This window comes from Scomber scombrus, chromosome 6 (assembly GCF_963691925.1).
Source record: "Scomber scombrus chromosome 6, fScoSco1.1, whole genome shotgun sequence".
Classification (NCBI taxonomy): Eukaryota; Metazoa; Chordata; class Actinopteri; order Scombriformes; family Scombridae; genus Scomber; species Scomber scombrus.
The window spans coordinates 26,652,838-26,676,779 of NC_084975.1; the positions used below are offsets into that span (position 1 = coordinate 26,652,838).

At 50.5% G+C, this 23,942-nt stretch overlaps 1 protein-coding gene and 54 non-coding genes across 55 annotated transcripts in view; 19 read left to right on the forward strand and 36 right to left on the reverse strand.

The window, feature by feature from the left end:
* ldhd (lactate dehydrogenase D) overlaps positions 1–23,942 on the reverse strand; it is a 111,488-nt gene that overhangs the window by 51,461 nt on the left and 36,085 nt on the right. The gene's annotated exons all lie outside the window — the stretch shown is intronic.
* trnal-cag (transfer RNA leucine (anticodon CAG)) lies at positions 252–334 on the reverse strand. Its single transcript has one exon. It is a non-coding gene; the product is annotated as a tRNA-Leu (tRNA).
* On the reverse strand, positions 891–973 carry trnal-cag (transfer RNA leucine (anticodon CAG)). Its single transcript has one exon. It is a non-coding gene; the product is annotated as a tRNA-Leu (tRNA).
* Positions 1,117–1,187, forward strand: trnag-gcc (transfer RNA glycine (anticodon GCC)). Its single transcript has one exon. It is a non-coding gene; the product is annotated as a tRNA-Gly (tRNA).
* Positions 1,522–1,604, reverse strand: trnal-cag (transfer RNA leucine (anticodon CAG)). Its single transcript has one exon. It is a non-coding gene; the product is annotated as a tRNA-Leu (tRNA).
* On the forward strand, positions 1,748–1,818 carry trnag-gcc (transfer RNA glycine (anticodon GCC)). The gene has a single exon. It is a non-coding gene; the product is annotated as a tRNA-Gly (tRNA).
* trnal-cag (transfer RNA leucine (anticodon CAG)) lies at positions 2,153–2,235 on the reverse strand. Its single transcript has one exon. It is a non-coding gene; the product is annotated as a tRNA-Leu (tRNA).
* On the forward strand, positions 2,379–2,449 carry trnag-gcc (transfer RNA glycine (anticodon GCC)). Its single transcript has one exon. It is a non-coding gene; the product is annotated as a tRNA-Gly (tRNA).
* trnal-cag (transfer RNA leucine (anticodon CAG)) lies at positions 2,792–2,874 on the reverse strand. Its single transcript has one exon. It is a non-coding gene; the product is annotated as a tRNA-Leu (tRNA).
* Positions 3,431–3,513, reverse strand: trnal-cag (transfer RNA leucine (anticodon CAG)). The gene has a single exon. It is a non-coding gene; the product is annotated as a tRNA-Leu (tRNA).
* Positions 3,657–3,727, forward strand: trnag-gcc (transfer RNA glycine (anticodon GCC)). Its single transcript has one exon. It is a non-coding gene; the product is annotated as a tRNA-Gly (tRNA).
* On the reverse strand, positions 4,070–4,152 carry trnal-cag (transfer RNA leucine (anticodon CAG)). Its single transcript has one exon. It is a non-coding gene; the product is annotated as a tRNA-Leu (tRNA).
* trnal-cag (transfer RNA leucine (anticodon CAG)) lies at positions 4,709–4,791 on the reverse strand. Its single transcript has one exon. It is a non-coding gene; the product is annotated as a tRNA-Leu (tRNA).
* On the forward strand, positions 4,935–5,005 carry trnag-gcc (transfer RNA glycine (anticodon GCC)). The gene has a single exon. It is a non-coding gene; the product is annotated as a tRNA-Gly (tRNA).
* On the reverse strand, positions 5,348–5,430 carry trnal-cag (transfer RNA leucine (anticodon CAG)). The gene has a single exon. It is a non-coding gene; the product is annotated as a tRNA-Leu (tRNA).
* On the reverse strand, positions 5,988–6,070 carry trnal-cag (transfer RNA leucine (anticodon CAG)). Its single transcript has one exon. It is a non-coding gene; the product is annotated as a tRNA-Leu (tRNA).
* trnag-gcc (transfer RNA glycine (anticodon GCC)) lies at positions 6,214–6,284 on the forward strand. The gene has a single exon. It is a non-coding gene; the product is annotated as a tRNA-Gly (tRNA).
* trnal-cag (transfer RNA leucine (anticodon CAG)) lies at positions 6,627–6,709 on the reverse strand. Its single transcript has one exon. It is a non-coding gene; the product is annotated as a tRNA-Leu (tRNA).
* Positions 6,853–6,923, forward strand: trnag-gcc (transfer RNA glycine (anticodon GCC)). The gene has a single exon. It is a non-coding gene; the product is annotated as a tRNA-Gly (tRNA).
* trnal-cag (transfer RNA leucine (anticodon CAG)) lies at positions 7,266–7,348 on the reverse strand. The gene has a single exon. It is a non-coding gene; the product is annotated as a tRNA-Leu (tRNA).
* trnal-cag (transfer RNA leucine (anticodon CAG)) lies at positions 7,905–7,987 on the reverse strand. The gene has a single exon. It is a non-coding gene; the product is annotated as a tRNA-Leu (tRNA).
* trnal-cag (transfer RNA leucine (anticodon CAG)) lies at positions 9,175–9,257 on the reverse strand. Its single transcript has one exon. It is a non-coding gene; the product is annotated as a tRNA-Leu (tRNA).
* Positions 9,401–9,471, forward strand: trnag-gcc (transfer RNA glycine (anticodon GCC)). Its single transcript has one exon. It is a non-coding gene; the product is annotated as a tRNA-Gly (tRNA).
* On the reverse strand, positions 9,814–9,896 carry trnal-cag (transfer RNA leucine (anticodon CAG)). Its single transcript has one exon. It is a non-coding gene; the product is annotated as a tRNA-Leu (tRNA).
* Positions 10,454–10,536, reverse strand: trnal-cag (transfer RNA leucine (anticodon CAG)). The gene has a single exon. It is a non-coding gene; the product is annotated as a tRNA-Leu (tRNA).
* On the forward strand, positions 10,680–10,750 carry trnag-gcc (transfer RNA glycine (anticodon GCC)). Its single transcript has one exon. It is a non-coding gene; the product is annotated as a tRNA-Gly (tRNA).
* On the reverse strand, positions 11,093–11,175 carry trnal-cag (transfer RNA leucine (anticodon CAG)). Its single transcript has one exon. It is a non-coding gene; the product is annotated as a tRNA-Leu (tRNA).
* On the forward strand, positions 11,319–11,389 carry trnag-gcc (transfer RNA glycine (anticodon GCC)). Its single transcript has one exon. It is a non-coding gene; the product is annotated as a tRNA-Gly (tRNA).
* Positions 11,732–11,814, reverse strand: trnal-cag (transfer RNA leucine (anticodon CAG)). Its single transcript has one exon. It is a non-coding gene; the product is annotated as a tRNA-Leu (tRNA).
* trnal-cag (transfer RNA leucine (anticodon CAG)) lies at positions 12,371–12,453 on the reverse strand. Its single transcript has one exon. It is a non-coding gene; the product is annotated as a tRNA-Leu (tRNA).
* Positions 13,641–13,723, reverse strand: trnal-cag (transfer RNA leucine (anticodon CAG)). The gene has a single exon. It is a non-coding gene; the product is annotated as a tRNA-Leu (tRNA).
* On the forward strand, positions 13,867–13,937 carry trnag-gcc (transfer RNA glycine (anticodon GCC)). The gene has a single exon. It is a non-coding gene; the product is annotated as a tRNA-Gly (tRNA).
* On the reverse strand, positions 14,280–14,362 carry trnal-cag (transfer RNA leucine (anticodon CAG)). The gene has a single exon. It is a non-coding gene; the product is annotated as a tRNA-Leu (tRNA).
* On the reverse strand, positions 14,920–15,002 carry trnal-cag (transfer RNA leucine (anticodon CAG)). The gene has a single exon. It is a non-coding gene; the product is annotated as a tRNA-Leu (tRNA).
* Positions 15,146–15,216, forward strand: trnag-gcc (transfer RNA glycine (anticodon GCC)). The gene has a single exon. It is a non-coding gene; the product is annotated as a tRNA-Gly (tRNA).
* trnal-cag (transfer RNA leucine (anticodon CAG)) lies at positions 15,558–15,640 on the reverse strand. The gene has a single exon. It is a non-coding gene; the product is annotated as a tRNA-Leu (tRNA).
* On the forward strand, positions 15,784–15,854 carry trnag-gcc (transfer RNA glycine (anticodon GCC)). The gene has a single exon. It is a non-coding gene; the product is annotated as a tRNA-Gly (tRNA).
* On the reverse strand, positions 16,197–16,279 carry trnal-cag (transfer RNA leucine (anticodon CAG)). Its single transcript has one exon. It is a non-coding gene; the product is annotated as a tRNA-Leu (tRNA).
* Positions 16,836–16,918, reverse strand: trnal-cag (transfer RNA leucine (anticodon CAG)). Its single transcript has one exon. It is a non-coding gene; the product is annotated as a tRNA-Leu (tRNA).
* trnal-cag (transfer RNA leucine (anticodon CAG)) lies at positions 18,106–18,188 on the reverse strand. Its single transcript has one exon. It is a non-coding gene; the product is annotated as a tRNA-Leu (tRNA).
* Positions 18,332–18,402, forward strand: trnag-gcc (transfer RNA glycine (anticodon GCC)). Its single transcript has one exon. It is a non-coding gene; the product is annotated as a tRNA-Gly (tRNA).
* On the reverse strand, positions 18,745–18,827 carry trnal-cag (transfer RNA leucine (anticodon CAG)). The gene has a single exon. It is a non-coding gene; the product is annotated as a tRNA-Leu (tRNA).
* On the reverse strand, positions 19,384–19,466 carry trnal-cag (transfer RNA leucine (anticodon CAG)). Its single transcript has one exon. It is a non-coding gene; the product is annotated as a tRNA-Leu (tRNA).
* On the forward strand, positions 19,610–19,680 carry trnag-gcc (transfer RNA glycine (anticodon GCC)). The gene has a single exon. It is a non-coding gene; the product is annotated as a tRNA-Gly (tRNA).
* Positions 20,015–20,097, reverse strand: trnal-cag (transfer RNA leucine (anticodon CAG)). Its single transcript has one exon. It is a non-coding gene; the product is annotated as a tRNA-Leu (tRNA).
* Positions 20,241–20,311, forward strand: trnag-gcc (transfer RNA glycine (anticodon GCC)). Its single transcript has one exon. It is a non-coding gene; the product is annotated as a tRNA-Gly (tRNA).
* On the reverse strand, positions 20,654–20,736 carry trnal-cag (transfer RNA leucine (anticodon CAG)). The gene has a single exon. It is a non-coding gene; the product is annotated as a tRNA-Leu (tRNA).
* On the reverse strand, positions 21,293–21,375 carry trnal-cag (transfer RNA leucine (anticodon CAG)). Its single transcript has one exon. It is a non-coding gene; the product is annotated as a tRNA-Leu (tRNA).
* trnag-gcc (transfer RNA glycine (anticodon GCC)) lies at positions 21,519–21,589 on the forward strand. The gene has a single exon. It is a non-coding gene; the product is annotated as a tRNA-Gly (tRNA).
* On the reverse strand, positions 21,924–22,006 carry trnal-cag (transfer RNA leucine (anticodon CAG)). The gene has a single exon. It is a non-coding gene; the product is annotated as a tRNA-Leu (tRNA).
* Positions 22,150–22,220, forward strand: trnag-gcc (transfer RNA glycine (anticodon GCC)). The gene has a single exon. It is a non-coding gene; the product is annotated as a tRNA-Gly (tRNA).
* Positions 22,563–22,645, reverse strand: trnal-cag (transfer RNA leucine (anticodon CAG)). Its single transcript has one exon. It is a non-coding gene; the product is annotated as a tRNA-Leu (tRNA).
* Positions 23,202–23,284, reverse strand: trnal-cag (transfer RNA leucine (anticodon CAG)). Its single transcript has one exon. It is a non-coding gene; the product is annotated as a tRNA-Leu (tRNA).
* Positions 23,428–23,498, forward strand: trnag-gcc (transfer RNA glycine (anticodon GCC)). Its single transcript has one exon. It is a non-coding gene; the product is annotated as a tRNA-Gly (tRNA).
* trnal-cag (transfer RNA leucine (anticodon CAG)) lies at positions 23,841–23,923 on the reverse strand. The gene has a single exon. It is a non-coding gene; the product is annotated as a tRNA-Leu (tRNA).

Consider the following 23,942-nt stretch of genomic DNA (forward strand, 5'->3'; position numbering starts at 1 on the left):
ATCGGTCACACCACAAAGCAGTCGAAGAACTACTGTTGGTGCTGATCTGACTGGGTGAGTGCTAGTCAGTCGCTGTGCTTAGGCAACAGAGGACACTTTTAGAAATATAGCGTTGACATTAAACTGATACACTTCCTCCTGCTCTGCTAAACTTGTGCTGTGTAGAACATGACCAACTAATGGCAAGTTCTTGGCCTATCGATGCATGGGGTGGCATGATTACAAGGTCCAATGTCAATCTAAAACACAACTGTCAGAAGTGGGATTCGAACCCACGCCTCCAGAGGAGACTGCGACCTGAACGCAGCGCCTTAGACCGCTCGGCCATCCTGACTTGCGTCGAGCAGCCCAACTGCATTTTCGGAGCCAGTACTTCAGTCGTGCCCAAGACAAGAAGTTCACGGCAAAATTTCCCTCGTGCAAATAAGTCAAGTTCATCGTGACACCGCGTCAGTCCACATTTGGTGACGTCAACAAGCATTGGTGGTTCAGTGGTAGAATTCTCACCTGCCACGCGGGAGGCCCGGGTTCCATTCCCGGCCAATGCAGCAGCAACCTTTCACTTGTGTGACGGCAGCAATCTTCCAGGAGCAGTGTTAGCTATGGAGAGTAGCTGCACATACTGCAACAGGTCATTGTATCGGTCACACCGCAAAGCAGTCGAAGAACTACTGTTGGTGCTGATCTGACTGGGTGAGTGCTAGTCAGTCGCTGTGCTTAGGCAACAGAGGACACTTTTAGAAATATAGCGTTGACATTAAACTGATACACTTCCTCCTGCTCTGCTAAACTTGTGCTGTGTAGAACATGACCAACTAATGGCAAGTTCTTGGCTTATCGATGCATGGGGTGGCATGATTACAAGGTCCAATGTCAATCTAAAACACAACTGTCAGAAGTGGGATTCGAACCCACGCCTCCAGAGGAGACTGCGACCTGAACGCAGCGCCTTAGACCGCTCGGCCATCCTGACTTGCGTCGAGCAGCCCAACTGCATTTTCGGACCTAGTACTTCAGTCGTGCCAAAGACAAGAAGTTCACGGCAAAATTTCCCTCGTGCAAATAAGTCAAGTTCATCGTGACACCGCGTCAGTCCACATTTGGTGACGTCAACAAGCATTGGTGGTTCAGTGGTAGAATTCTCGCCTGCCACGCGGGAGGCCCGGGTTCGATTCCCGGCCAATGCAGCAGCAACCTTTCACTTGTGTGACGGCAGCAATCTTCCAGGAGCAGTGTTAGCTATGGAGAGTAGCTGCACATACTGCAACAGGTCATTGTATCGGTCACACCACAAAGCAGTCGAAGAACTACTGTTGGTGCTGATCTGACTGGGTGAGTGCTAGTCAGTCGCTGTGCTTAGGCAACAGAGGACACTTTTAGAAATATAGCGTTGACATTAAACTGATACACTTCCTCCTAAACTTGTGCTGTGTAGAACATGACCAACTAATGGCAAGTTCTTGGCCTATCGATGCATGGGGTGGCATGATTACAAGGTCCAATGTCAATCTAAAACACAACTGTCAGAAGTGGGATTCGAACCCACGCCTCCAGAGGAGACTGCGACCTGAACGCAGCGCCTTAGACCGCTCGGCCATCCTGACTTGCGTCGAGCAGCCCAACTGCATTTTCGGAGCTAGTACTTCAGTCGTGCCCAAGACAAGAAGTTCACGGCAAAATTTCCCTCGTGCAAATAAGTCAAGTTCATCGTGACACCGCGTCAGTCCACATTTGGTGACGTCAACAAGCATTGGTGGTTCAGTGGTAGAATTCTCGCCTGCCACGCGGGAGGCCCGGGTTCGATTCCCGGCCAATGCAGCAGCAACCTTTCACTTGTGTGACGGCAGCAATCTTCCAGGATCAGTGTTAGCTATGGAGAGTAGCTGCACATACTGCAACAGGTCATTGTATCGGTCACACCACAAAGCAGTCGAAGAACTACTGTTGGTGCTGATCTGACTGGGTGAGTGCTAGTCAGTCGCTGTGCTTAGGCAACAGAGGACACTTTTAGAAATATAGCGTTGACATTAAACTGATACACTTCCTCCTAAACTTGTGCTGTGTAGAACATGACCAACTAATGGCAAGTTCTTGGCCTATCGATGCATGGGGTGGCATGATTACAAGGTCCAATGTCAATCTAAAACACAACTGTCAGAAGTGGGATTCGAACCCACGCCTCCAGAGGAGACTGCGACCTGAACGCAGCGCCTTAGACCGCTCGGCCATCCTGACTTGCGTCGAGCAGCCCAACTGCATTTTCGGAGCCAGTACTTCAGTCGTGCCCAAGACAAGAAGTTCACGGCAAAATTTCCCTCGTGCAAATAAGTCAAGTTCATCGTGACACCGCGTCAGTCCACATTTGGTGACGTCAACAAGCATTGGTGGTTCAGTGGTAGAATTCTCGCCTGCCACGCGGGAGGCCCGGGTTCGATTCCCGGCCAATGCAACAGCAACCTTTCACTTGTGTGACGGCAGCAATTTTCCAGGAGCAGTGTTAGCTATGGAGAGTAGCTGCACATACTGCAACAGGTCATTGTATCGGTCACACCACAAAGCAGTCGAAGAACTACTGTTGGTGCTGATCTGACTGGGTGAGTGCTAGTCAGTCGCTGTGCTTAGGCAACAGAGGACACTTTTAGAAATATAGCGTTGACATTAAACTGATACACTTCCTCCTGCTCTGCTAAACTTGTGCTGTGTAGAACATGACCAACTAATGGCAAGTTCTTGGCCTATCGATGCATGGGGTGGCATGATTACAAGGTCCAATGTCAATCTAAAACACAACTGTCAGAAGTGGGATTCGAACCCACGCCTCCAGAGGAGACTGCGACCTGAACGCAGCGCCTTAGACCGCTCGGCCATCCTGACTTGCGTCGAGCAGCCCAACTGCATTTTCGGAGCCAGTACTTCAGTCGTGCCCAAGACAAGAAGTTCACGGCAAAATTGCCCTCGTGCAAATAAGTCAAGTTCATCGTGACACCGCGTCAGTCCACATTTGGTGACGTCAACAAGCATTGGTGGTTCAGTGGTAGAATTCTCGCCTGCCACGCGGGAGGCCCGGGTTCCATTCCCGGCCAATGCAGCAGCAACCTTTCACTTGTGTGACGGCAGCAATCTTCCAGGAGCAGTGTTAGCTATGGAGAGTAGCTGCACATACTGCAACAGGTCATTGTATCGGTCACACCGCAAAGCAGTCGAAGAACTACTGTTGGTGCTGATCTTACGCGGTGAGTGCTAGTCAGTCGCTGTGCTTAGGCAACAGAGGACACTTTTTGAAATATAGAGTTCTCACTAAACTGATACACTTCCTCCTGCTCTGCTAAACTTGTGCTGTGTAGAACATGACCAACTAATGGCAAGTTCTTGGCCTATCGATGCATGGGGTGGCATGATTACAAGGTCCAATGTCAATCTAAAACACAACTGTCAGAAGTGGGATTCGAACCCACGCCTCCAGAGGAGACTGCGACCTGAACGCAGCGCCTTAGACCGCTCGGCCATCCTGACTTGAGTCGAGCAGCCCAACTGCATTTTCGGAGCCAGTAATTCAGTCGTGCCCAAGACAAGAAGTTCACGGCAAAATTGCCCTCGTGCAAATAAGTCAAGTTCATCGCGACTCCGCGTCAGTCCACATTTGGTGACGTCAACAAGCATTGGTGGTTCAGTGGTAGAATTCTCGCCTGCCACGCGGGAGGCCCGGGTTCGATTCCCGGCCAATGCAACAGCAACCTTTCACTTGTGTGACGGCAGCAATCTTCCAGGAGCAGTGTTAGCTATGGAGAGTAGCTGCACATACTGCAACAGGTCATTGTATCGGTCACACCGCAAAGCAGTCGAAGAACTACTGTTGGTGCTGATCTGACTGGGTGAGTGCTAGTCAGTCGCTGTGCTTAGGCAACAGAGGACACTTTTAGAAATATAGCGTTGACATTAAACTGATACACTTCCTCCTGCTCTGCTAAACTTGTGCTGTGTAGAACATGACCAACTAATGGCAAGTTCTTGGCTTATCGATGCATGGGGTGGCATGATTACAAGGTCCAATGTCAATCTAAAACACAACTGTCAGAAGTGGGATTCGAACCCACGCCTCCAGAGGAGACTGCGACCTGAACGCAGCGCCTTAGACCGCTCGGCCATCCTGACTTGCGTCGAGCAGCCCAACTGCATTTTCGGAGCCAGTACTTCAGTCGTGCCCAAGACAAGAAGTTCACGGCAAAATTTCCCTCGTGCAAATAAGTCAAGTTCATCGTGACACCGTGTCAGTCCACATTTGGTGACGTCAACAAGCATTGGTGGTTCAGTGGTAGAATTCTCGCCTGCCACGCGGGTGGCCCGGGTTCCATTCCCGGCCAATGCAGCAGCAACCTTTCACTTGTGTGACGGCAGCAATCTTCCAGGAGCAGTGTTAGCTATGGAGAGTAGCTGCACATACTGCAACAGGTCATTGTATCGGTCACACCGCAAAGCAGTCGAAGAACTACTGTTGGTGCTGATCTGACTGGGTGAGTGCTAGTCAGTCGCTGTGCTTAGGCAACAGAGGACACTTTTAGAAATATAGCGTTGACATTAAACTGATACACTTCCTCCTGCTCTGCTAAACTTGTGCTGTGTAGAACATGACCAACTAATGGCAAGTTCTTGGCCTATCGATGCATGGGGTGGCATGATTACAAGGTCCAATGTCAATCTAAAACACAACTGTCAGAAGTGGGATTCGAACCCACGCCTCCAGAGGAGACTGCGACCTGAACGCAGCGCCTTAGACCGCTCGGCCATCCTGACTTGCGTCGAGCAGCCCAACTGCATTTTCGGAGCCAGTACTTCAGTCGTGCCCAAGACAAGAAGTTCACGGCAAAATTTCCCTCGTGCAAATAAGTCAAGTTCATCGTGACACCGCTTCAGTCCACATTTGGTGACGTCAACAAGCATTGGTGGTTCAGTGGTAGAATTCTCGCCTGCCACGCGGGAGGCCCGGGTTCGATTCCCGGCCAATGCAACAGCAACCTTTCACTTGTGTGACGGCAGCAATTTTCCAGGAGCAGTGTTAGCTATGGAGAGTAGCTGCACATACTGCAACAGGTCATTGTATCGGTCACACCGCAAAGCAGTCGAAGAACTACTGTTGGTGCTGATCTGACTGGGTGAGTGCTAGTCAGTCGCTGTGCTTAGGCAACAGAGGACACTTTTAGAAATATAGCGTTGACATTAAACTGATACACTTCCTCCTGCTCTGCTAAACTTGTGCTGTGTAGAACATGACCAACTAATGGCAAGTTCTTGGCCTATCGATGCATGGGGTGGCATGATTACAAGGTCCAATGTCAATCTAAAACACAACTGTCAGAAGTGGGATTCGAACCCACGCCTCCAGAGGAGACTGCGACCTGAACGCAGCGCCTTAGACCGCTCGGCCATCCTGACTTGCGTCGAGCAGCCCAACTGCATTTTCGGAGCCAGTACTTCAGTCGTGCCCAAGACAAGAAGTTCACGGCAAAATTTCCCTCGTGCAAATAAGTCAAGTTCATCGTGACACCGCGTCAGTCCACATTTGGTGACGTCAACAAGCATTGGTGGTTCAGTGGTAGAATTCTCGCCTGCCACGCGGGAGGGCCCGGGTTCCATTCCCGGCCAATGCAGCAGCAACCTTTCACTTGTGTGACGGCAGCAATCTTCCAGGAGCAGTGTTAGCTATGGAGAGTAGCTGCACATACTGCAACAGGTCATTGTATCGGTCACACCGCAAAGCAGTCGAAGAACTACTGTTGGTGCTGATCTGACTGGGTGAGTGCTAGTCAGTCGCTGTGCTTAGGCAACAGAGGACACTTTTAGAAATATAGCGTTGACATTAAACTGATACACTTCCTCCTGCTCTGCTAAACTTGTGCTGTGTAGAACATGACCAACTAATGGCAAGTTCTTGGCCTATCGATGCATGGGGTGGCATGATTACAAGGTCCAATGTCAATCTAAAACACAACTGTCAGAAGTGGGATTCGAACCCACGCCTCCAGAGGAGACTGCGACCTGAACGCAGCGCCTTAGACCGCTCGGCCATCCTGACTTGAGTCGAGCAGCCCAACTGCATTTTCGGAGCCAGTAATTCAGTCGTGCCCAAGACAAGAAGTTCACGGCAAAATTGCCCTCGTGCAAATAAGTCAAGTTCATCGCGACTCCGCGTCAGTCCACATTTGGTGACGTCAACAAGCATTGGTGGTTCAGTGGTAGAATTCTCGCCTGCCACGCGGGAGGCCCGGGTTCGATTCCCGGCCAATGCAACAGCAACCTTTCACTTGTGTGACGGCAGCAATCTTCCAGGAGCAGTGTTAGCTATGGAGAGTAGCTGCACATACTGCAACAGGTCATTGTATCGGTCACACCGCAAAGCAGTCGAAGAACTACTGTTGGTGCTGATCTGACGCAGTGAGTGCTAGTCAGTCGCTGTGCTTAGGCAACAGAGGACACTTTTTGAAATATAGAGTTCTCACTAAACTGATACACTTCCTCCTGCTCTGCTAAACTTGTGCTGTGTAGAACATGACCAACTAATGGCAAGTTCTTGGCCTATCGATGCATGGGGTGGCATGATTACAAGGTCCAATGTCAATCTAAAACACAACTGTCAGAAGTGGGATTCGAACCCACGCCTCCAGAGGAGACTGCGACCTGAACGCAGCGCCTTAGACCGCTCGGCCATCCTGACTTGCGTCGAGCAGCCCAACTGCATTTTCGGAGCCAGTACTTCAGTCGTGCCCAAGACAAGAAGTTCACGGCAAAATTTCCCTCGTGCAAATAAGTCAAGTTCATCGTGACACCGTGTCAGTCCACATTTGGTGACGTCAACAAGCATTGGTGGTTCAGTGGTAGAATTCTCGCCTGCCACGCGGGAGGCCCGGGTTCGATTCCCGGCCAATGCAGCAGCAACCTTTCACTTGTGTGACGGCAGCAATCTTCCAGGAGCAGTGTTAGCTATGGAGAGTAGCTGCACATACTGCAACAGGTCATTGTATCGGTCACACCGCAAAGCAGTCGAAGAACTACTGTTGGTGCTGATCTGACTGGGTGAGTGCTAGTCAGTCGCTGTGCTTAGGCAACAGAGGACACTTTTAGAAATATAGCGTTGACATTAAACTGATACACTTCCTCCTGCTCTGCTAAACTTGTGCTGTGTAGAACATGACCAACTAATGGCAAGTTCTTGGCCTATCGATGCATGGGGTGGCATGATTACAAGGTCCAATGTCAATCTAAAACACAACTGTCAGAAGTGGGATTCGAACCCACGCCTCCAGAGGAGACTGCGACCTGAACGCAGCGCCTTAGACCGCTCGGCCATCCTGACTTGCGTCGAGCAGCCCAACTGCATTTTCGGAGCCAGTACTTCAGTCGTGCCCAAGACAAGAAGTTCACGGCAAAATTTCCCTCGTGCAAATAAGTCAAGTTCATCGTGACACCGCGTCAGTCCACATTTGGTGACGTCAACAAGCATTGGTGGTTCAGTGGTAGAATTCTCGCCTGCCACGCGGGAGGTCCGGGTTCCATTCCCGGCCAATGCAGCAGCAACCTTTCACTTGTGTGACGGCAGCAATCTTCCAGGAGCAGTGTTAGCTATGGAGAGTAGCTGCACATACTGCAACAGGTCATTGTATCGGTCACACCGCAAAGCAGTCGAAGAACTACTGTTGGTGCTGATCTTACGCGGTGAGTGCTAGTCAGTCGCTGAGCTTAGGCAACAGAGGACACTTTTTGAAATATAGAGTTCTCACTAAACTGATACACTTCCTCCTGCTCTGCTAAACTTGTGCTGTGTAGAACATGACCAACTAATGGCAAGTTCTTGGCCTATCGATGCATGGGGTGGCATGATTACAAGGTCCAATGTCAATCTAAAACACAACTGTCAGAAGTGGGATTCGAACCCACGCCTCCAGAGGAGACTGCGACCTGAACGCAGCGCCTTAGACCGCTCGGCCATCCTGACTTGCGTCGAGCAGCCCAACTGCATTTTCGGAGCCAGTACTTCAGTCGTGCCCAAGACAAGAAGTTCACGGCAAAATTTCCCTCGTGCAAATAAGTCAAGTTCATCGTGACACCGCGTCAGTCCACATTTGGTGACGTCAACAAGCATTGGTGGTTCAGTGGTAGAATTCTCGCCTGCCACGCGGGAGGCCCAGGTTCCATTCCCGGCCAATGCAGCAGCAACCTTTCACTTGTGTGACGGCAGCAATCTTCCAGGAGCAGTGTTAGCTATGGAGAGTAGCTGCACATACTGCAACAGGTCATTGTATCGGTCACACCGCAAAGCAGTCGAAGAACTACTGTTGGTGCTGATCTGACTGGGTGAGTGCTAGTCAGTCGCTGTGCTTAGGCAACAGAGGACACTTTTAGAAATATAGCGTTGACATTAAACTGATACACTTCCTCCTGCTCTGCTAAACTTGTGCTGTGTAGAACATGACCAACTAATGGCAAGTTCTTGGCCTATCGATGAATGGGGTGGCATGATTACAAGGTCCAATGTCAATCTAAAACACAACTGTCAGAAGTGGGATTCGAACACACGCCTCCAGAGGAGACTGCGACCTGAACGCAGCGCCTTAGACCGCTCGGCCATCCTGACTTGCGTCGAGCAGCCCAACTGCATTTTCGGAGCCAGTACTTCAGTCGTGCCCAAGACAAGAAGTTTACGGCAAAATTTCCCTCGTGCAAATAAGTCAAGTTCATCGTGACACCGCGTCAGTCCACATTTGGTGACGTCAACAAGCATTGGTGGTTCAGTGGTAGAATTCTCGCCTGCCACGCGGGAGGCCCGGGTTCCATTCCCGGCCAATGCAGCAGCAACCTTTCACTTGTGTGACGGCAGCAATCTTCCAGGAGCAGTGTTAGCTATGGAGAGTAGCTGCACATACTGCAACAGGTCATTGTATCGGTCACACCGCAAAGCAGTCGAAGAACTACTGTTGGTGCTGATCTGACTGGGTGAGTGCTAGTCAGTCGCTGTGCTTAGGCAACAGAGAACACTTTTAGAAATATAGCGTTGACATTAAACTGATACACTTCCTCCTAAACTTGTGCTGTGTAGAACATGACCAACTAATGGCAAGTTCTTGGCCTATCGATGCATGGGGTGGCATGATTACAAGGTCCAATGTCAATCTAAAACACAACTGTCAGAAGTGGGATTCGAACCCACGCCTCCAGAGGAGACTGCGACCTGAACGCAGCGCCTTAGACCGCTCGGCCATCCTGACTTGCGTCGAGCAGCCCAACTGCATTTTCGGAGCCAGTACTTCAGTCGTGCCCAAGACAAGAAGTTCACGGCAAAATTTCCCTCGTGCAAATAAGTCAAGTTCATCGTGACACCGCGTCAGTCCACATTTGGTGACGTCAACAAGCATTGGTGGTTCAGTGGTAGAATTCTCGCCTGCCACGCGGGAGGCCCGGGTTCGATTCCCGGCCAATGCAACAGCAACCTTTCACTTGTGTGACGGCAGCAATTTTCCAGGAGCAGTGTTAGCTATGGAGAGTAGCTGCACATACTGCAACAGGTCATTGTATCGGTCACACCGCAAAGCAGTCGAAGAACTACTGTTGGTGCTGATCTGACTGGGTGAGTGCTAGTCAGTCGCTGTGCTTAGGCAACAGAGGACACTTTTAGAAATATAGCGTTGACATTAAACTGATACACTTCCTCCTGCTCTGCTAAACTTGTGCTGTGTAGAACATGACCAACTAATGGCAAGTTCTTGGCCTATCGATGCATGGGGTGGCATGATTACAAGGTCCAATGTCAATCTAAAACACAACTGTCAGAAGTGGGATTCGAACCCACGCCTCCAGAGGAGACTGCGACCTGAACGCAGCGCCTTAGACCGCTCGGCCATCCTGACTTGCGTCGAGCAGCCCAACTGCATTTTCGGAGCCAGTACTTCAGTCGTGCCCAAGACAAGAAGTTCACGGCAAAATTTCCCTCGTGCAAATAAGTCAAGTTCATCGTGACACCGCGTCAGTCCACATTTGGTGACGTCAACAAGCATTGGTGGTTCAGTGGTAGAATTCTCGCCTGCCACGCGGGAGGGCCCGGGTTCCATTCCCGGCCAATGCAGCAGCAACCTTTCACTTGTGTGACGGCAGCAATCTTCCAGGAGCAGTGTTAGCTATGGAGAGTAGCTGCACATACTGCAACAGGTCATTGTATCGGTCACACCGCAAAGCAGTCGAAGAACTACTGTTGGTGCTGATCTGACTGGGTGAGTGCTAGTCAGTCGCTGTGCTTAGGCAACAGAGGACACTTTTAGAAATATAGCGTTGACATTAAACTGATACACTTCCTCCTGCTCTGCTAAACTTGTGCTGTGTAGAACATGACCAACTAATGGCAAGTTCTTGGCCTATCGATGCATGGGGTGGCATGATTACAAGGTCCAATGTCAATCTAAAACACAACTGTCAGAAGTGGGATTCGAACCCACGCCTCCAGAGGAGACTGCGACCTGAACGCAGCGCCTTAGACCGCTCGGCCATCCTGACTTGAGTCGAGCAGCCCAACTGCATTTTCGGAGCCAGTAATTCAGTCGTGCCCAAGACAAGAAGTTCACGGCAAAATTGCCCTCGTGCAAATAAGTCAAGTTCATCGCGACTCCGCGTCAGTCCACATTTGGTGACGTCAACAAGCATTGGTGGTTCAGTGGTAGAATTCTCGCCTGCCACGCGGGAGGCCCGGGTTCGATTCCCGGCCAATGCAACAGCAACCTTTCACTTGTGTGACGGCAGCAATCTTCCAGGAGCAGTGTTAGCTATGGAGAGTAGCTGCACATACTGCAACAGGTCATTGTATCGGTCACACCGCAAAGCAGTCGAAGAACTACTGTTGGTGCTGATCTGACGCAGTGAGTGCTAGTCAGTCGCTGTGCTTAGGCAACAGAGGACACTTTTTGAAATATAGAGTTCTCACTAAACTGATACACTTCCTCCTGCTCTGCTAAACTTGTGCTGTGTAGAACATGACCAACTAATGGCAAGTTCTTGGCCTATCGATGCATGGGGTGGCATGATTACAAGGTCCAATGTCAATCTAAAACACAACTGTCAGAAGTGGGATTCGAACCCACGCCTCCAGAGGAGACTGCGACCTGAACGCAGCGCCTTAGACCGCTCGGCCATCCTGACTTGCGTCGAGCAGCCCAACTGCATTTTCGGAGCCAGTACTTCAGTCGTGCCCAAGACAAGAAGTTCACGGCAAAATTTCCCTCGTGCAAATAAGTCAAGTTCATCGTGACACCGTGTCAGTCCACATTTGGTGACGTCAACAAGCATTGGTGGTTCAGTGGTAGAATTCTCGCCTGCCACGCGGGAGGCCCGGGTTCGATTCCCGGCCAATGCAGCAGCAACCTTTCACTTGTGTGACGGCAGCAATCTTCCAGGAGCAGTGTTAGCTATGGAGAGTAGCTGCACATACTGCAACAGGTCATTGTATCGGTCACACCGCAAAGCAGTCGAAGAACTACTGTTGGTGCTGATCTGACTGGGTGAGTGCTAGTCAGTCGCTGTGCTTAGGCAACAGAGGACACTTTTAGAAATATAGCGTTGACATTAAACTGATACACTTCCTCCTGCTCTGCTAAACTTGTGCTGTGTAGAACATGACCAACTAATGGCAAGTTCTTGGCCTATCGATGCATGGGGTGGCATGATTACAAGGTCCAATGTCAATCTAAAACACAACTGTCAGAAGTGGGATTCGAACCCACGCCTCCAGAGGAGACTGCGACCTGAACGCAGCGCCTTAGACCGCTCGGCCATCCTGACTTGCGTCGAGCAGCCCAACTGCATTTTCGGAGCCAGTACTTCAGTCGTGCCCAAGACAAGAAGTTCACGGCAAAATTTCCCTCGTGCAAATAAGTCAAGTTCATCGTGACACCGCGTCAGTCCACATTTGGTGACGTCAACAAGCATTGGTGGTTCAGTGGTAGAATTCTCGCCTGCCACGCGGGAGGTCCGGGTTCCATTCCCGGCCAATGCAGCAGCAACCTTTCACTTGTGTGACGGCAGCAATCTTCCAGGAGCAGTGTTAGCTATGGAGAGTAGCTGCACATACTGCAACAGGTCATTGTATCGGTCACACCGCAAAGCAGTCGAAGAACTACTGTTGGTGCTGATCTTACGCGGTGAGTGCTAGTCAGTCGCTGAGCTTAGGCAACAGAGGACACTTTTTGAAATATAGAGTTCTCACTAAACTGATACACTTCCTCCTGCTCTGCTAAACTTGTGCTGTGTAGAACATGACCAACTAATGGCAAGTTCTTGGCCTATCGATGCATGGGGTGGCATGATTACAAGGTCCAATGTCAATCTAAAACACAACTGTCAGAAGTGGGATTCGAACCCACGCCTCCAGAGGAGACTGCGACCTGAACGCAGCGCCTTAGACCGCTCGGCCATCCTGACTTGCGTCGAGCAGCCCAACTGCATTTTCGGAGCCAGTACTTCAGTCGTGCCCAAGACAAGAAGTTCACGGCAAAATTTCCCTCGTGCAAATAAGTCAAGTTCATCGTGACACCGCGTCAGTCCACATTTGGTGACGTCAACAAGCATTGGTGGTTCAGTGGTAGAATTCTCGCCTGCCACGCGGGAGGCCCAGGTTCCATTCCCGGCCAATGCAGCAGCAACCTTTCACTTGTGTGACGGCAGCAATCTTCCAGGAGCAGTGTTAGCTATGGAGAGTAGCTGCACATACTGCAACAGGTCATTGTATCGGTCACACCGCAAAGCAGTCGAAGAACTACTGTTGGTGCTGATCTGACTGGGTGAGTGCTAGTCAGTCGCTGTGCTTAGGCAACAGAGGACACTTTTAGAAATATAGCGTTGACATTAAACTGATACACTTCCTCCTGCTCTGCTAAACTTGTGCTGTGTAGAACATGACCAACTAATGGCAAGTTCTTGGCCTATCGATGAATGGGGTGGCATGATTACAAGGTCCAATGTCAATCTAAAACACAACTGTCAGAAGTGGGATTCGAACACACGCCTCCAGAGGAGACTGCGACCTGAACGCAGCGCCTTAGACCGCTCGGCCATCCTGACTTGCGTCGAGCAGCCCAACTGCATTTTCGGAGCCAGTACTTCAGTCGTGCCCAAGACAAGAAGTTTACGGCAAAATTTCCCTCGTGCAAATAAGTCAAGTTCATCGTGACACCGCGTCAGTCCACATTTGGTGACGTCAACAAGCATTGGTGGTTCAGTGGTAGAATTCTCGCCTGCCACGCGGGAGGCCCGGGTTCCATTCCCGGCCAATGCAGCAGCAACCTTTCACTTGTGTGACGGCAGCAATCTTCCAGGAGCAGTGTTAGCTATGGAGAGTAGCTGCACATACTGCAACAGGTCATTGTATCGGTCACACCGCAAAGCAGTCGAAGAACTACTGTTGGTGCTGATCTGACTGGGTGAGTGCTAGTCAGTCGCTGTGCTTAGGCAACAGAGAACACTTTTAGAAATATAGCGTTGACATTAAACTGATACACTTCCTCCTAAACTTGTGCTGTGTAGAACATGACCAACTAATGGCAAGTTCTTGGCCTATCGATGCATGGGGTGGCATGATTACAAGGTCCAATGTCAATCTAAAACACAACTGTCAGAAGTGGGATTCGAACCCACGCCTCCAGAGGAGACTGCGACCTGAACGCAGCGCCTTAGACCGCTCGGCCATCCTGACTTGCGTCGAGCAGCCCAACTGCATTTTCGGAGCCAGTACTTCAGTCGTGCCCAAGACAAGAAGTTCACGGCAAAATTTCCCTCGTGCAAATAAGTCAAGTTCATCGTGACACCGCGTCAGTCCACATTTGGTGACGTCAACAAGCATTGGTGGTTCAGTGGTAGAATTCTCGCCTGCCACGCGGGAGGCCCGGGTTCGATTCCCGGCCAATGCAACAGCAACCTTTCACTTGTGTGACGGCAGCAATTTTCCAGGAGCAGTGTTAGCTATGGAGAGTAGCTGCACATACTGCAACAGGTCATTGTATCGGTCACACCGCAAAGCAGTCGAAGAACTACTGTTGGTGCTGATCTGACTGGGTGAGTGCTAGTCAGTCGCTGTGCTTAGGCAACAGAGGACACTTTTAGAAATATAGCGTTGACATTAAACTGATACACTTCCTCCTGCTCTGCTAAACTTGTGCTGTGTAGAACATGACCAACTAATGGCAAGTTCTTGGCCTATCGATGCATGGGGTGGCATGATTACAAGGTCCAATGTCAATCTAAAACACAACTGTCAGAAGTGGGATTCGAACCCACGCCTCCAGAGGAGACTGCGACCTGAACGCAGCGCCTTAGACCGCTCGGCCATCCTGACTTGCGTCGAGCAGCCCAACTGCATTTTCGGAGCCAGTACTTCAGTCGTGCCCAAGACAAGAAGTTCACGGCAAAATTTCCCTCGTGCAAATAAGTCAAGTTCATCGTGACACCGCGTCAGTCCACATTTGGTGACGTCAACAAGCATTGGTGGTTCAGTGGTAGAATTCTCGCCTGCCACGCGGGAGGGCCCGGGTTCCATTCCCGGCCAATGCAGCAGCAACCTTTCACTTGTGTGACGGCAGCAATCTTCCAGGAGCAGTGTTAGCTATGGAGAGTAGCTGCACATACTGCAACAGGTCATTGTATCGGTCACACCGCAAAGCAGTCGAAGAACTACTGTTGGTGCTGATCTGACTGGGTGAGTGCTAGTCAGTCGCTGTGCTTAGGCAACAGAGGACACTTTTAGAAATATAGCGTTGACATTAAACTGATACACTTCCTCCTGCTCTGCTAAACTTGTGCTGTGTAGAACATGACCAACTAATGGCAAGTTCTTGGCCTATCGATGCATGGGGTGGCATGATTACAAGGTCCAATGTCAATCTAAAACACAACTGTCAGAAGTGGGATTCGAACCCACGCCTCCAGAGGAGACTGCGACCTGAACGCAGCGCCTTAGACCGCTCGGCCATCCTGACTTGAGTCGAGCAGCCCAACTGCATTTTCGGAGCCAGTAATTCAGTCGTGCCCAAGACAAGAAGTTCACGGCAAAATTGCCCTCGTGCAAATAAGTCAAGTTCATCGCGACTCCGCGTCAGTCCACATTTGGTGACGTCAACAAGCATTGGTGGTTCAGTGGTAGAATTCTCGCCTGCCACGCGGGAGGCCCGGGTTCGATTCCCGGCCAATGCAACAGCAACCTTTCACTTGTGTGACGGCAGCAATCTTCCAGGAGCAGTGTTAGCTATGGAGAGTAGCTGCACATACTGCAACAGGTCATTGTATCGGTCACACCGCAAAGCAGTCGAAGAACTACTGTTGGTGCTGATCTGACGCAGTGAGTGCTAGTCAGTCGCTGTGCTTAGGCAACAGAGGACACTTTTTGAAATATAGAGTTCTCACTAAACTGATACACTTCCTCCTGCTCTGCTAAACTTGTGCTGTGTAGAACATGACCAACTAATGGCAAGTTCTTGGCCTATCGATGCATGGGTGGCATGATTACAAGGTCCAATGTCAATCTAAAACACAACTGTCAGAAGTGGGATTCGAACCCACGCCTCCAGAGGAGACTGCGACCTGAACGCAGCGCCTTAGACCGCTCGGCCATCCTGACTTGCGACGAGCAGCCCAACTGCATTTTCGGAGCCAGTACTTCAGTCGTGCCCAAGACAAGAAGTTCACGGCAAAATTTCCCTCGTGCAAATAAGTCAAGTTCATCGTGACACCGTGTCAGTCCACATTTGGTGACGTCAACAAGCATTGGTGGTTCAGTGGTAGAATTCTCGCCTGCCACGCGGGAGGCCCGGGTTCGATTCCCGGCCAATGCAGCAGCAACCTTTCACTTGTGTGACGGCAGCAATCTTCCAGGAGCAGTGTTAGCTATGGAGAGTAGCTGCACATACTGCAACAGGTCATTGTATCGGTCACACCGCAAAGCAGTCGAAGAACTACTGTTGGTGCTGATCTGACTGGGTGAGTGCTAGTCAGTCGCTGTGCTTAGGCAACAGAGGACACTTTTAGAAATATAGCGTTGACATTAAACTGATACACTTCCTCCTGCTCTGCTAAACTTGTGCTGTGTAGAACATGACCAACTAATGGCAAGTTCTTGGCCTATCGATGCATGGGGTGGCATGATTACAAGGTCCAATGTCAATCTAAAACACAACTGTCAGAAGTGGGATTCGAACCCACGCCTCCAGAGGAGACTGCGACCTGAACGCAGCGCCTTAGACCGCTCGGCCATCCTGACTTGCGTCGAGCAGCCCAACTGCATTTTCGGAGCCAGTACTTCAGTCGTGCCCAAGACAAGAAGTTCACGGCAAAATTTCCCTCGTGCAAATAAGTCAAGTTCATCGTGACACCGCGTCAGTCCACATTTGGTGACGTCAACAAGCATTGGTGGTTCAGTGGTAGAATTCTCGCCTGCCACGCGGGAGGTCCGGGTTCCATTCCCGGCCAATGCAGCAGCAACCTTTCACTTGTGTGACGGCAGCAATCTTCCAGGAGCAGTGTTAGCTATGGAGAGTAGCTGCACATACTGCAACAGGTCATTGTATCGGTCACACCGCAAAGCAGTCGAAGAACTACTGTTGGTGCTGATCTTACGCGGTGAGTGCTAGTCAGTCGCTGTGCTTAGGCAACAGAGGACACTTTTTGAAATATAGAGTTCTCACTAAACTGATACACTTCCTCCTGCTCTGCTAAACTTGTGCTGTGTAGAACATGACCAACTAATGGCAAGTTCTTGGCCTATCGATGCATGGGGTGGCATGATTACAAGGTCCAATGTCAATCTAAAACACAACTGTCAGAAGTGGGATTCGAACCCACGCCTCCAGAGGAGACTGCGACCTGAACGCAGCGCCTTAGACCGCTCGGCCATCCTGACTTGCGTCGAGCAGCCCAACTGCATTTTCGGAGCCAGTACTTCAGTCGTGCCCAAGACAAGAAGTTCACGGCAAAATTTCCCTCGTGCAAATAAGTCAAGTTCATCGTGACACCGCGTCAGTCCACATTTGGTGACGTCAATAAGCATTGGTGGTTCAGTGGTAGAATTCTCGCCTGCCACGCGGGAGGCCCGGGTTCCATTCCCGGCCAATGCAGCAGCAACCTTTCACTTGTGTGACGGCAGCAATCTTCCAGGAGCAGTGTTAGCTATGGAGAGTAGCTGCACATACTGCAACAGGTCATTGTATCGGTCACACCGCAAAGCAGTCGAAGAACTACTGTTGGTGCTGATCTGACTGGGTGAGTGCTAGTCAGTCGCTGTGCTTAGGCAACAGAGGACACTTTTAGAAATATAGCGTTGACATTAAACTGATACACTTCCTCCTGCTCTGCTAAACTTGTGCTGTGTAGAACATGACCAACTAATGGCAAGTTCTTGGCCTATCGATGAATGGGGTGGCATGATTACAAGGTCCAATGTCAATCTAAAACACAACTGTCAGAAGTGGGATTCGAACACACGCCTCCAGAGGAGACTGCGACCTGAACGCAGCGCCTTAGACCGCTCGGCCATCCTGACTTGCGTCGAGCAGCCCAACTGCATTTTCGGAGCCAGTACTTCAGTCGTGCCCAAGACAAGAAGTTTACGGCAAAATTTCCCTCGTGCAAATAAGTCAAGTTCATCGTGACACCGCGTCAGTCCACATTTGGTGACGTCAACAAGCATTGGTGGTTCAGTGGTAGAATTCTTGCCTGCCACGCGGGAGGCCCGGGTTCCATTCCCGGCCAATGCAGCAGCAACCTTTCACTTGTGTGACGGCAGCAATCTTCCAGGAGCAGTGTTAGCTATGGAGAGTAGCTGCACATACTGCAACAGGTCATTGTATCGGTCACACCGCAAAGCAGTCGAAGAACTACTGTTGGTGCTGATCTGACTGGGTGAGTGCTAGTCAGTCGCTGTGCTTAGGCAACAGAGAACACTTTTAGAAATATAGCGTTGACATTAAACTGATACACTTCCTCCTAAACTTGTGCTGTGTAGAACATGACCAACTAATGGCAAGTTCTTGGCCTATCGATGCATGGGGTGGCATGATTACAAGGTCCAATGTCAATCTAAAACACAACTGTCAGAAGTGGGATTCGAACCCACGCCTCCAGAGGAGACTGCGACCTGAACGCAGCGCCTTAGACCGCTCGGCCATCCTGACTTGCGTCGAGCAGCCCAACTGCATTTTCGGAGCCAGTACTTCAGTCGTGCCCAAGACAAGAAGTTCACGGCAAAATTTCCCTCGTGCAAATAAGTCAAGTTCATCGTGACACCGCGTCAGTCCACATTTGGTGACGTCAACAAGCATTGGTGGTTCAGTGGTAGAATTCTCGCCTGCCACGCGGGAGGCCCGGGTTCGATTCCCGGCCAATGCAACAGCAACCTTTCACTTGTGTGACGGCAGCAATTTTCCAGGAGCAGTGTTAGCTATGGAGAGTAGCTGCACATACTGCAACAGGTCATTGTATCGGTCACACCACAAAGCAGTCGAAGAACTACTGTTGGTGCTGATCTGACTGGGTGAGTGCTAGTCAGTCGCTGTGCTTAGGCAACAGAGGACACTTTTAGAAATATAGCGTTGACATTAAACTGATACACTTCCTCCTGCTCTGCTAAACTTGTGCTGTGTAGAACATGACCAACTAATGGCAAGTTCTTGGCCTATCGATGCATGGGGTGGCATGATTACAAGGTCCAATGTCAATCTAAAACACAACTGTCAGAAGTGGGATTCGAACCCACGCCTCCAGAGGAGACTGCGACCTGAACGCAGCGCCTTAGACCGCTCGGCCATCCTGACTTGCGTCGAGCAGCCCAACTGCATTTTCGGAGACAGTACTTCAGTCGTGCCCAAGACAAGAAGTTCACGGCAAAATTTCCCTCGTGCAAATAAGTCAAGTTCATCGTGACACCGCGTCAGTCCACATTTGGTGACGTCAACAAGCATTGGTGGTTCAGTGGTAGAATTCTCACCTGCCACGCGGGAGGCCCGGGTTCCATTCCCGGCCAATGCAGCAGCAACCTTTCACTTGTGTGACGGCAGCAATCTTCCAGGAGCAGTGTTAGCTATGGAGAGTAGCTGCACATACTGCAACAGGTCATTGTATCGGTCACACCGCAAAGCAGTCGAAGAACTACTGTTGGTGCTGATCTGACTGGGTGAGTGCTAGTCAGTCGCTGTGCTTAGGCAACAGAGGACACTTTTAGAAATATAGCGTTGACATTAAACTGATACACTTCCTCCTGCTCTGCTAAACTTGTGCTGTGTAGAACATGACCAACTAATGGCAAGTTCTTGGCTTATCGATGCATGGGGTGGCATGATTACAAGGTCCAATGTCAATCTAAAACACAACTGTCAGAAGTGGGATTCGAACCCACGCCTCCAGAGGAGACTGCGACCTGAACGCAGCGCCTTAGACCGCTCGGCCATCCTGACTTGCGTCGAGCAGCCCAACTGCATTTTCGGAGCTAGTACTTCAGTCGTGCCAAAGACAAGAAGTTCACGGCAAAATTTCCCTCGTGCAAATAAGTCAAGTTCATCGTGACACCGCGTCAGTCCACATTTGGTGACGTCAACAAGCATTGGTGGTTCAGTGGTAGAATTCTCGCCTGCCACGCGGGAGGCCCGGGTTCGATTCCCGGCCAATGCAGCAGCAACCTTTCACTTGTGTGACGGCAGCAATCTTCCAGGAGCAGTGTTAGCTATGGAGAGTAGCTGCACATACTGCAACAGGTCATTGTATCGGTCACACCACAAAGCAGTCGAAGAACTACTGTTGGTGCTGATCTGACTGGGTGAGTGCTAGTCAGTCGCTGTGCTTAGGCAACAGAGGACACTTTTAGAAATATAGCGTTGACATTAAACTGATACACTTCCTCCTAAACTTGTGCTGTGTAGAACATGACCAACTAATGGCAAGTTCTTGGCCTATCGATGCATGGGGTGGCATGATTACAAGGTCCAATGTCAATCTAAAACACAACTGTCAGAAGTGGGATTCGAACCCACGCCTCCAGAGGAGACTGCGACCTGAACGCAGCGCCTTAGACCGCTCGGCCATCCTGACTTGCGTCGAGCAGCCCAACTGCATTTTCGGAGCCAGTACTTCAGTCGTGCCCAAGACAAGAAGTTCACGGCAAAATTTCCCTCGTGCAAATAAGTCAAGTTCATCGTGACACCGCGTCAGTCCACATTTGGTGACGTCAACAAGCATTGGTGGTTCAGTGGTAGAATTCTCGCCTGCCACGCGGGAGGCCCGGGTTCGATTCCCGGCCAATGCAACAGCAACCTTTCACTTGTGTGACGGCAGCAATTTTCCAGGAGCAGTGTTAGCTATGGAGAGTAGCTGCACATACTGCAACAGGTCATTGTATCGGTCACACCACAAAGCAGTCGAAGAACTACTGTTGGTGCTGATCTGACTGGGTGAGTGCTAGTCAGTCGCTGTGCTTAGGCAACAGAGGACACTTTTAGAAATATAGCGTTGACATTAAACTGATACACTTCCTCCTGCTCTGCTAAACTTGTGCTGTGTAGAACATGACCAACTAATGGCAAGTTCTTGGCCTATCGATGCATGGGGTGGCATGATTACAAGGTCCAATGTCAATCTAAAACACAACTGTCAGAAGTGGGATTCGAACCCACGCCTCCAGAGGAGACTGCGACCTGAACGCAGCGCCTTAGACCGCTCGGCCATCCTGACTTGCGTCGAGCAGCCCAACTGCATTTTCGGAGACAGTACTTCAGTCGTGCCCAAGACAAGAAGTTCACGGCAAAATTTCCCTCGTGCAAATAAGTCAAGTTCATCGTGACACCGCGTCAGTCCACATTTGGTGACGTCAACAAGCATTGGTGGTTCAGTGGTAGAATTCTCACCTGCCACGCGGGAGGCCCGGGTTCCATTCCCGGCCAATGCAGCAGCAACCTTTCACTTGTGTGACGGCAGCAATCTTCCAGGAGCAGTGTTAGCTATGGAGAGTAGCTGCACATACTGCAACAGGTCATTGTATCGGTCACACCGCAAAGCAGTCGAAGAACTACTGTTGGTGCTGATCTGACTGGGTGAGTGCTAGTCAGTCGCTGTGCTTAGGCAACAGAGGACACTTTTAGAAATATAGCGTTGACATTAAACTGATACACTTCCTCCTGCTCTGCTAAACTTGTGCTGTGTAGAACATGACCAACTAATGGCAAGTTCTTGGCTTATCGATGCATGGGGTGGCATGATTACAAGGTCCAATGTCAATCTAAAACACAACTGTCAGAAGTGGGATTCGAACCCACGCCTCCAGAGGAGACTGCGACCTGAACGCAGCGCCTTAGACCGCTCGGCCATCCTGACTTGCGTCGAGCAGCCCAACTGCATTTTCGGAGCTAGTACTTCAGTCGTGCCAAAGACAAGAAGTTCACGGCAAAATTTCCCTCGTGCAAATAAGTCAAGTTCATCGTGACACCGCGTCAGTCCACATTTGGTGACGTCAACAAGCATTGGTGGTTCAGTGGTAGAATTCTCGCCTGCCACGCGGGAGGCCCGGGTTCGATTCCCGGCCAATGCAGCAGCAACCTTTCACTTGTGTGACGGCAGCAATCTTCCAGGAGCAGTGTTAGCTATGGAGAGTAGCTGCACATACTGCAACAGGTCATTGTATCGGTCACACCACAAAGCAGTCGAAGAACTACTGTTGGTGCTGATCTGACTGGGTGAGTGCTAGTCAGTCGCTGTGCTTAGGCAACAGAGGACACTTTTAGAAATATAGCGTTGACATTAAACTGATACACTTCCTCCTAAACTTGTGCTGTGTAGAACATGACCAACTAATGGCAAGTTCTTGGCCTATCGATGCATGGGGTGGCATGATTACAAGGTCCAATGTCAATCTAAAACACAACTGTCAGAAGTGGGATTCGAACCCACGCCTCCAGAGGAGACTGCGACCTGAACGCAGCGCCTTAGACCGCTCGGCCATCCTGACTTGCGTCGAGCAGCCCAACTGCATTTTCGGAGCCAGTACTTCAGTCGTGCCCAAGACAAGAAGTTCACGGCAAAATTTCCCTCGTGCAAATAAGTCAAGTTCATCGTGACACCGCGTCAGTCCACATTTGGTGACGTCAACAAGCATTGGTGGTTCAGTGGTAGAATTCTCGCCTGCCACGCGGGAGGCCCGGGTTCGATTCCCGGCCAATGCAACAGCAACCTTTCACTTGTGTGACGGCAGCAATTTTCCAGGAGCAGTGTTAGCTATGGAGAGTAGCTGCACATACTGCAACAGGTCATTGTATCGGTCACACCACAAAGCAGTCGAAGAACTACTGTTGGTGCTGATCTGACTGGGTGAGTGCTAGTCAGTCGCTGTGCTTAGGCAACAGAGGACACTTTTAGAAATATAGCGTTGACATTAAAATGATACACTTCCTCCTGCTCTGCTAAACTTGTGCTGTGTAGAACATGACCAACTAATGGCAAGTTCTTGGCCTATCGATGCATGGGGTGGCATGATTACAAGGTCCAATGTCAATCTAAAACACAACTGTCAGAAGTGGGATTCGAACCCACGCCTCCAGAGGAGACTGCGACCTGAACGCAGCGCCTTAGACCGCTCGGCCATCCTGACTTGCGTCGAGCAGCCCAACTGCATTTTCGGAGCCAGTACTTCAGTCGTGCCCAAGACAAGAAGTTCACGGCAAAATTTCCCTCGTGCAAATAAGTCAAGTTCATCGTGACACCGCGTCAGTCCACATTTGGTGACGTCAACAAGCATTGGTGGTTCAGTGGTAGAATTCTCACCTGCCACGCGGGAGGCCCGGGTTCCATTCCCGGCCAATGCAGCAGCAACCTTTCACTTGTGTGACGGCAGCAATCTTCCAGGAGCAGTGTTAGCTATGGAGAGTAGCTGCACATACTGCAACAGGTCATTGTATCGGTCACACCGCAAAGCAGTCGAAGAACTACTGTTGGTGCTGATCTTACGCGGTGAGTGCTAGTCAGTCGCTGTGCTTAGGCAACAGAGGACACTTTTTGAAATATAGAGTTCTCACTAAACTGATACACTTCCTCCTGCTCTGCTAAACTTGTGCTGTGTAGAACATGACCAACTAATGGCAAGTTGTTGGCCTATCGATGCATGGGGTGGCATGATTACAAGGTCCAATGTCAATCTAAAACACAACTGTCAGAAGTGGGATTCGAACCCACGCCTCCAGAGGAGACTGCGACCTGAACGCAGCGCCTTAGACCGCTCGGCCATCCTGACTTGCGTCGAGCAGCCCAACTGCATTTTCGGAGCTAGTACTTCAGTCGTGCCCAAGACAAGAAGTTCACGGCAAAATTTCCCTCGTGCAAATAAGTCAAGTTCATCGTGACACCGCGTCAGTCCACATTTGGTGACGTCAACAAGCATTGGTGGTTCAGTGGTAGAATTCTCGCCTGCCACGCGGGAGGCCCGGGTTCGATTCCCGGCCAATGCAGCAGCAACCTTTCACTTGTGTGACGGCAGCAATCTTCCAGGATCAGTGTTAGCTATGGAGAGTAGCTGCACATACTGCAACAGGTCATTGTATCGGTCACACCACAAAGCAGTCGAAGAACTACTGTTGGTGCTGATCTGACTGGGTGAGTGCTAGTCAGTCGCTGTGCTTAGGCAACAGAGGACACTTTTAGAAATATAGCGTTGACATTAAACTGATACACTTCCTCCTGCTCTGCTAAACTTGTGCTGTGTAGAACATGACCAACTAATGGCAAGTTCTTGGCCTATCGATGCATGGGGTGGCATGATTACAAGGTCCAATGTCAATCTAAAACACAACTGTCAGAAGTGGGATTCGAACCCACGCCTCCAGAGGAGACTGCGACCTGAACGCAGCGCCTTAGACCGCTCGGCCATCCTGACTTGCGTCGAGCAGCCCAAC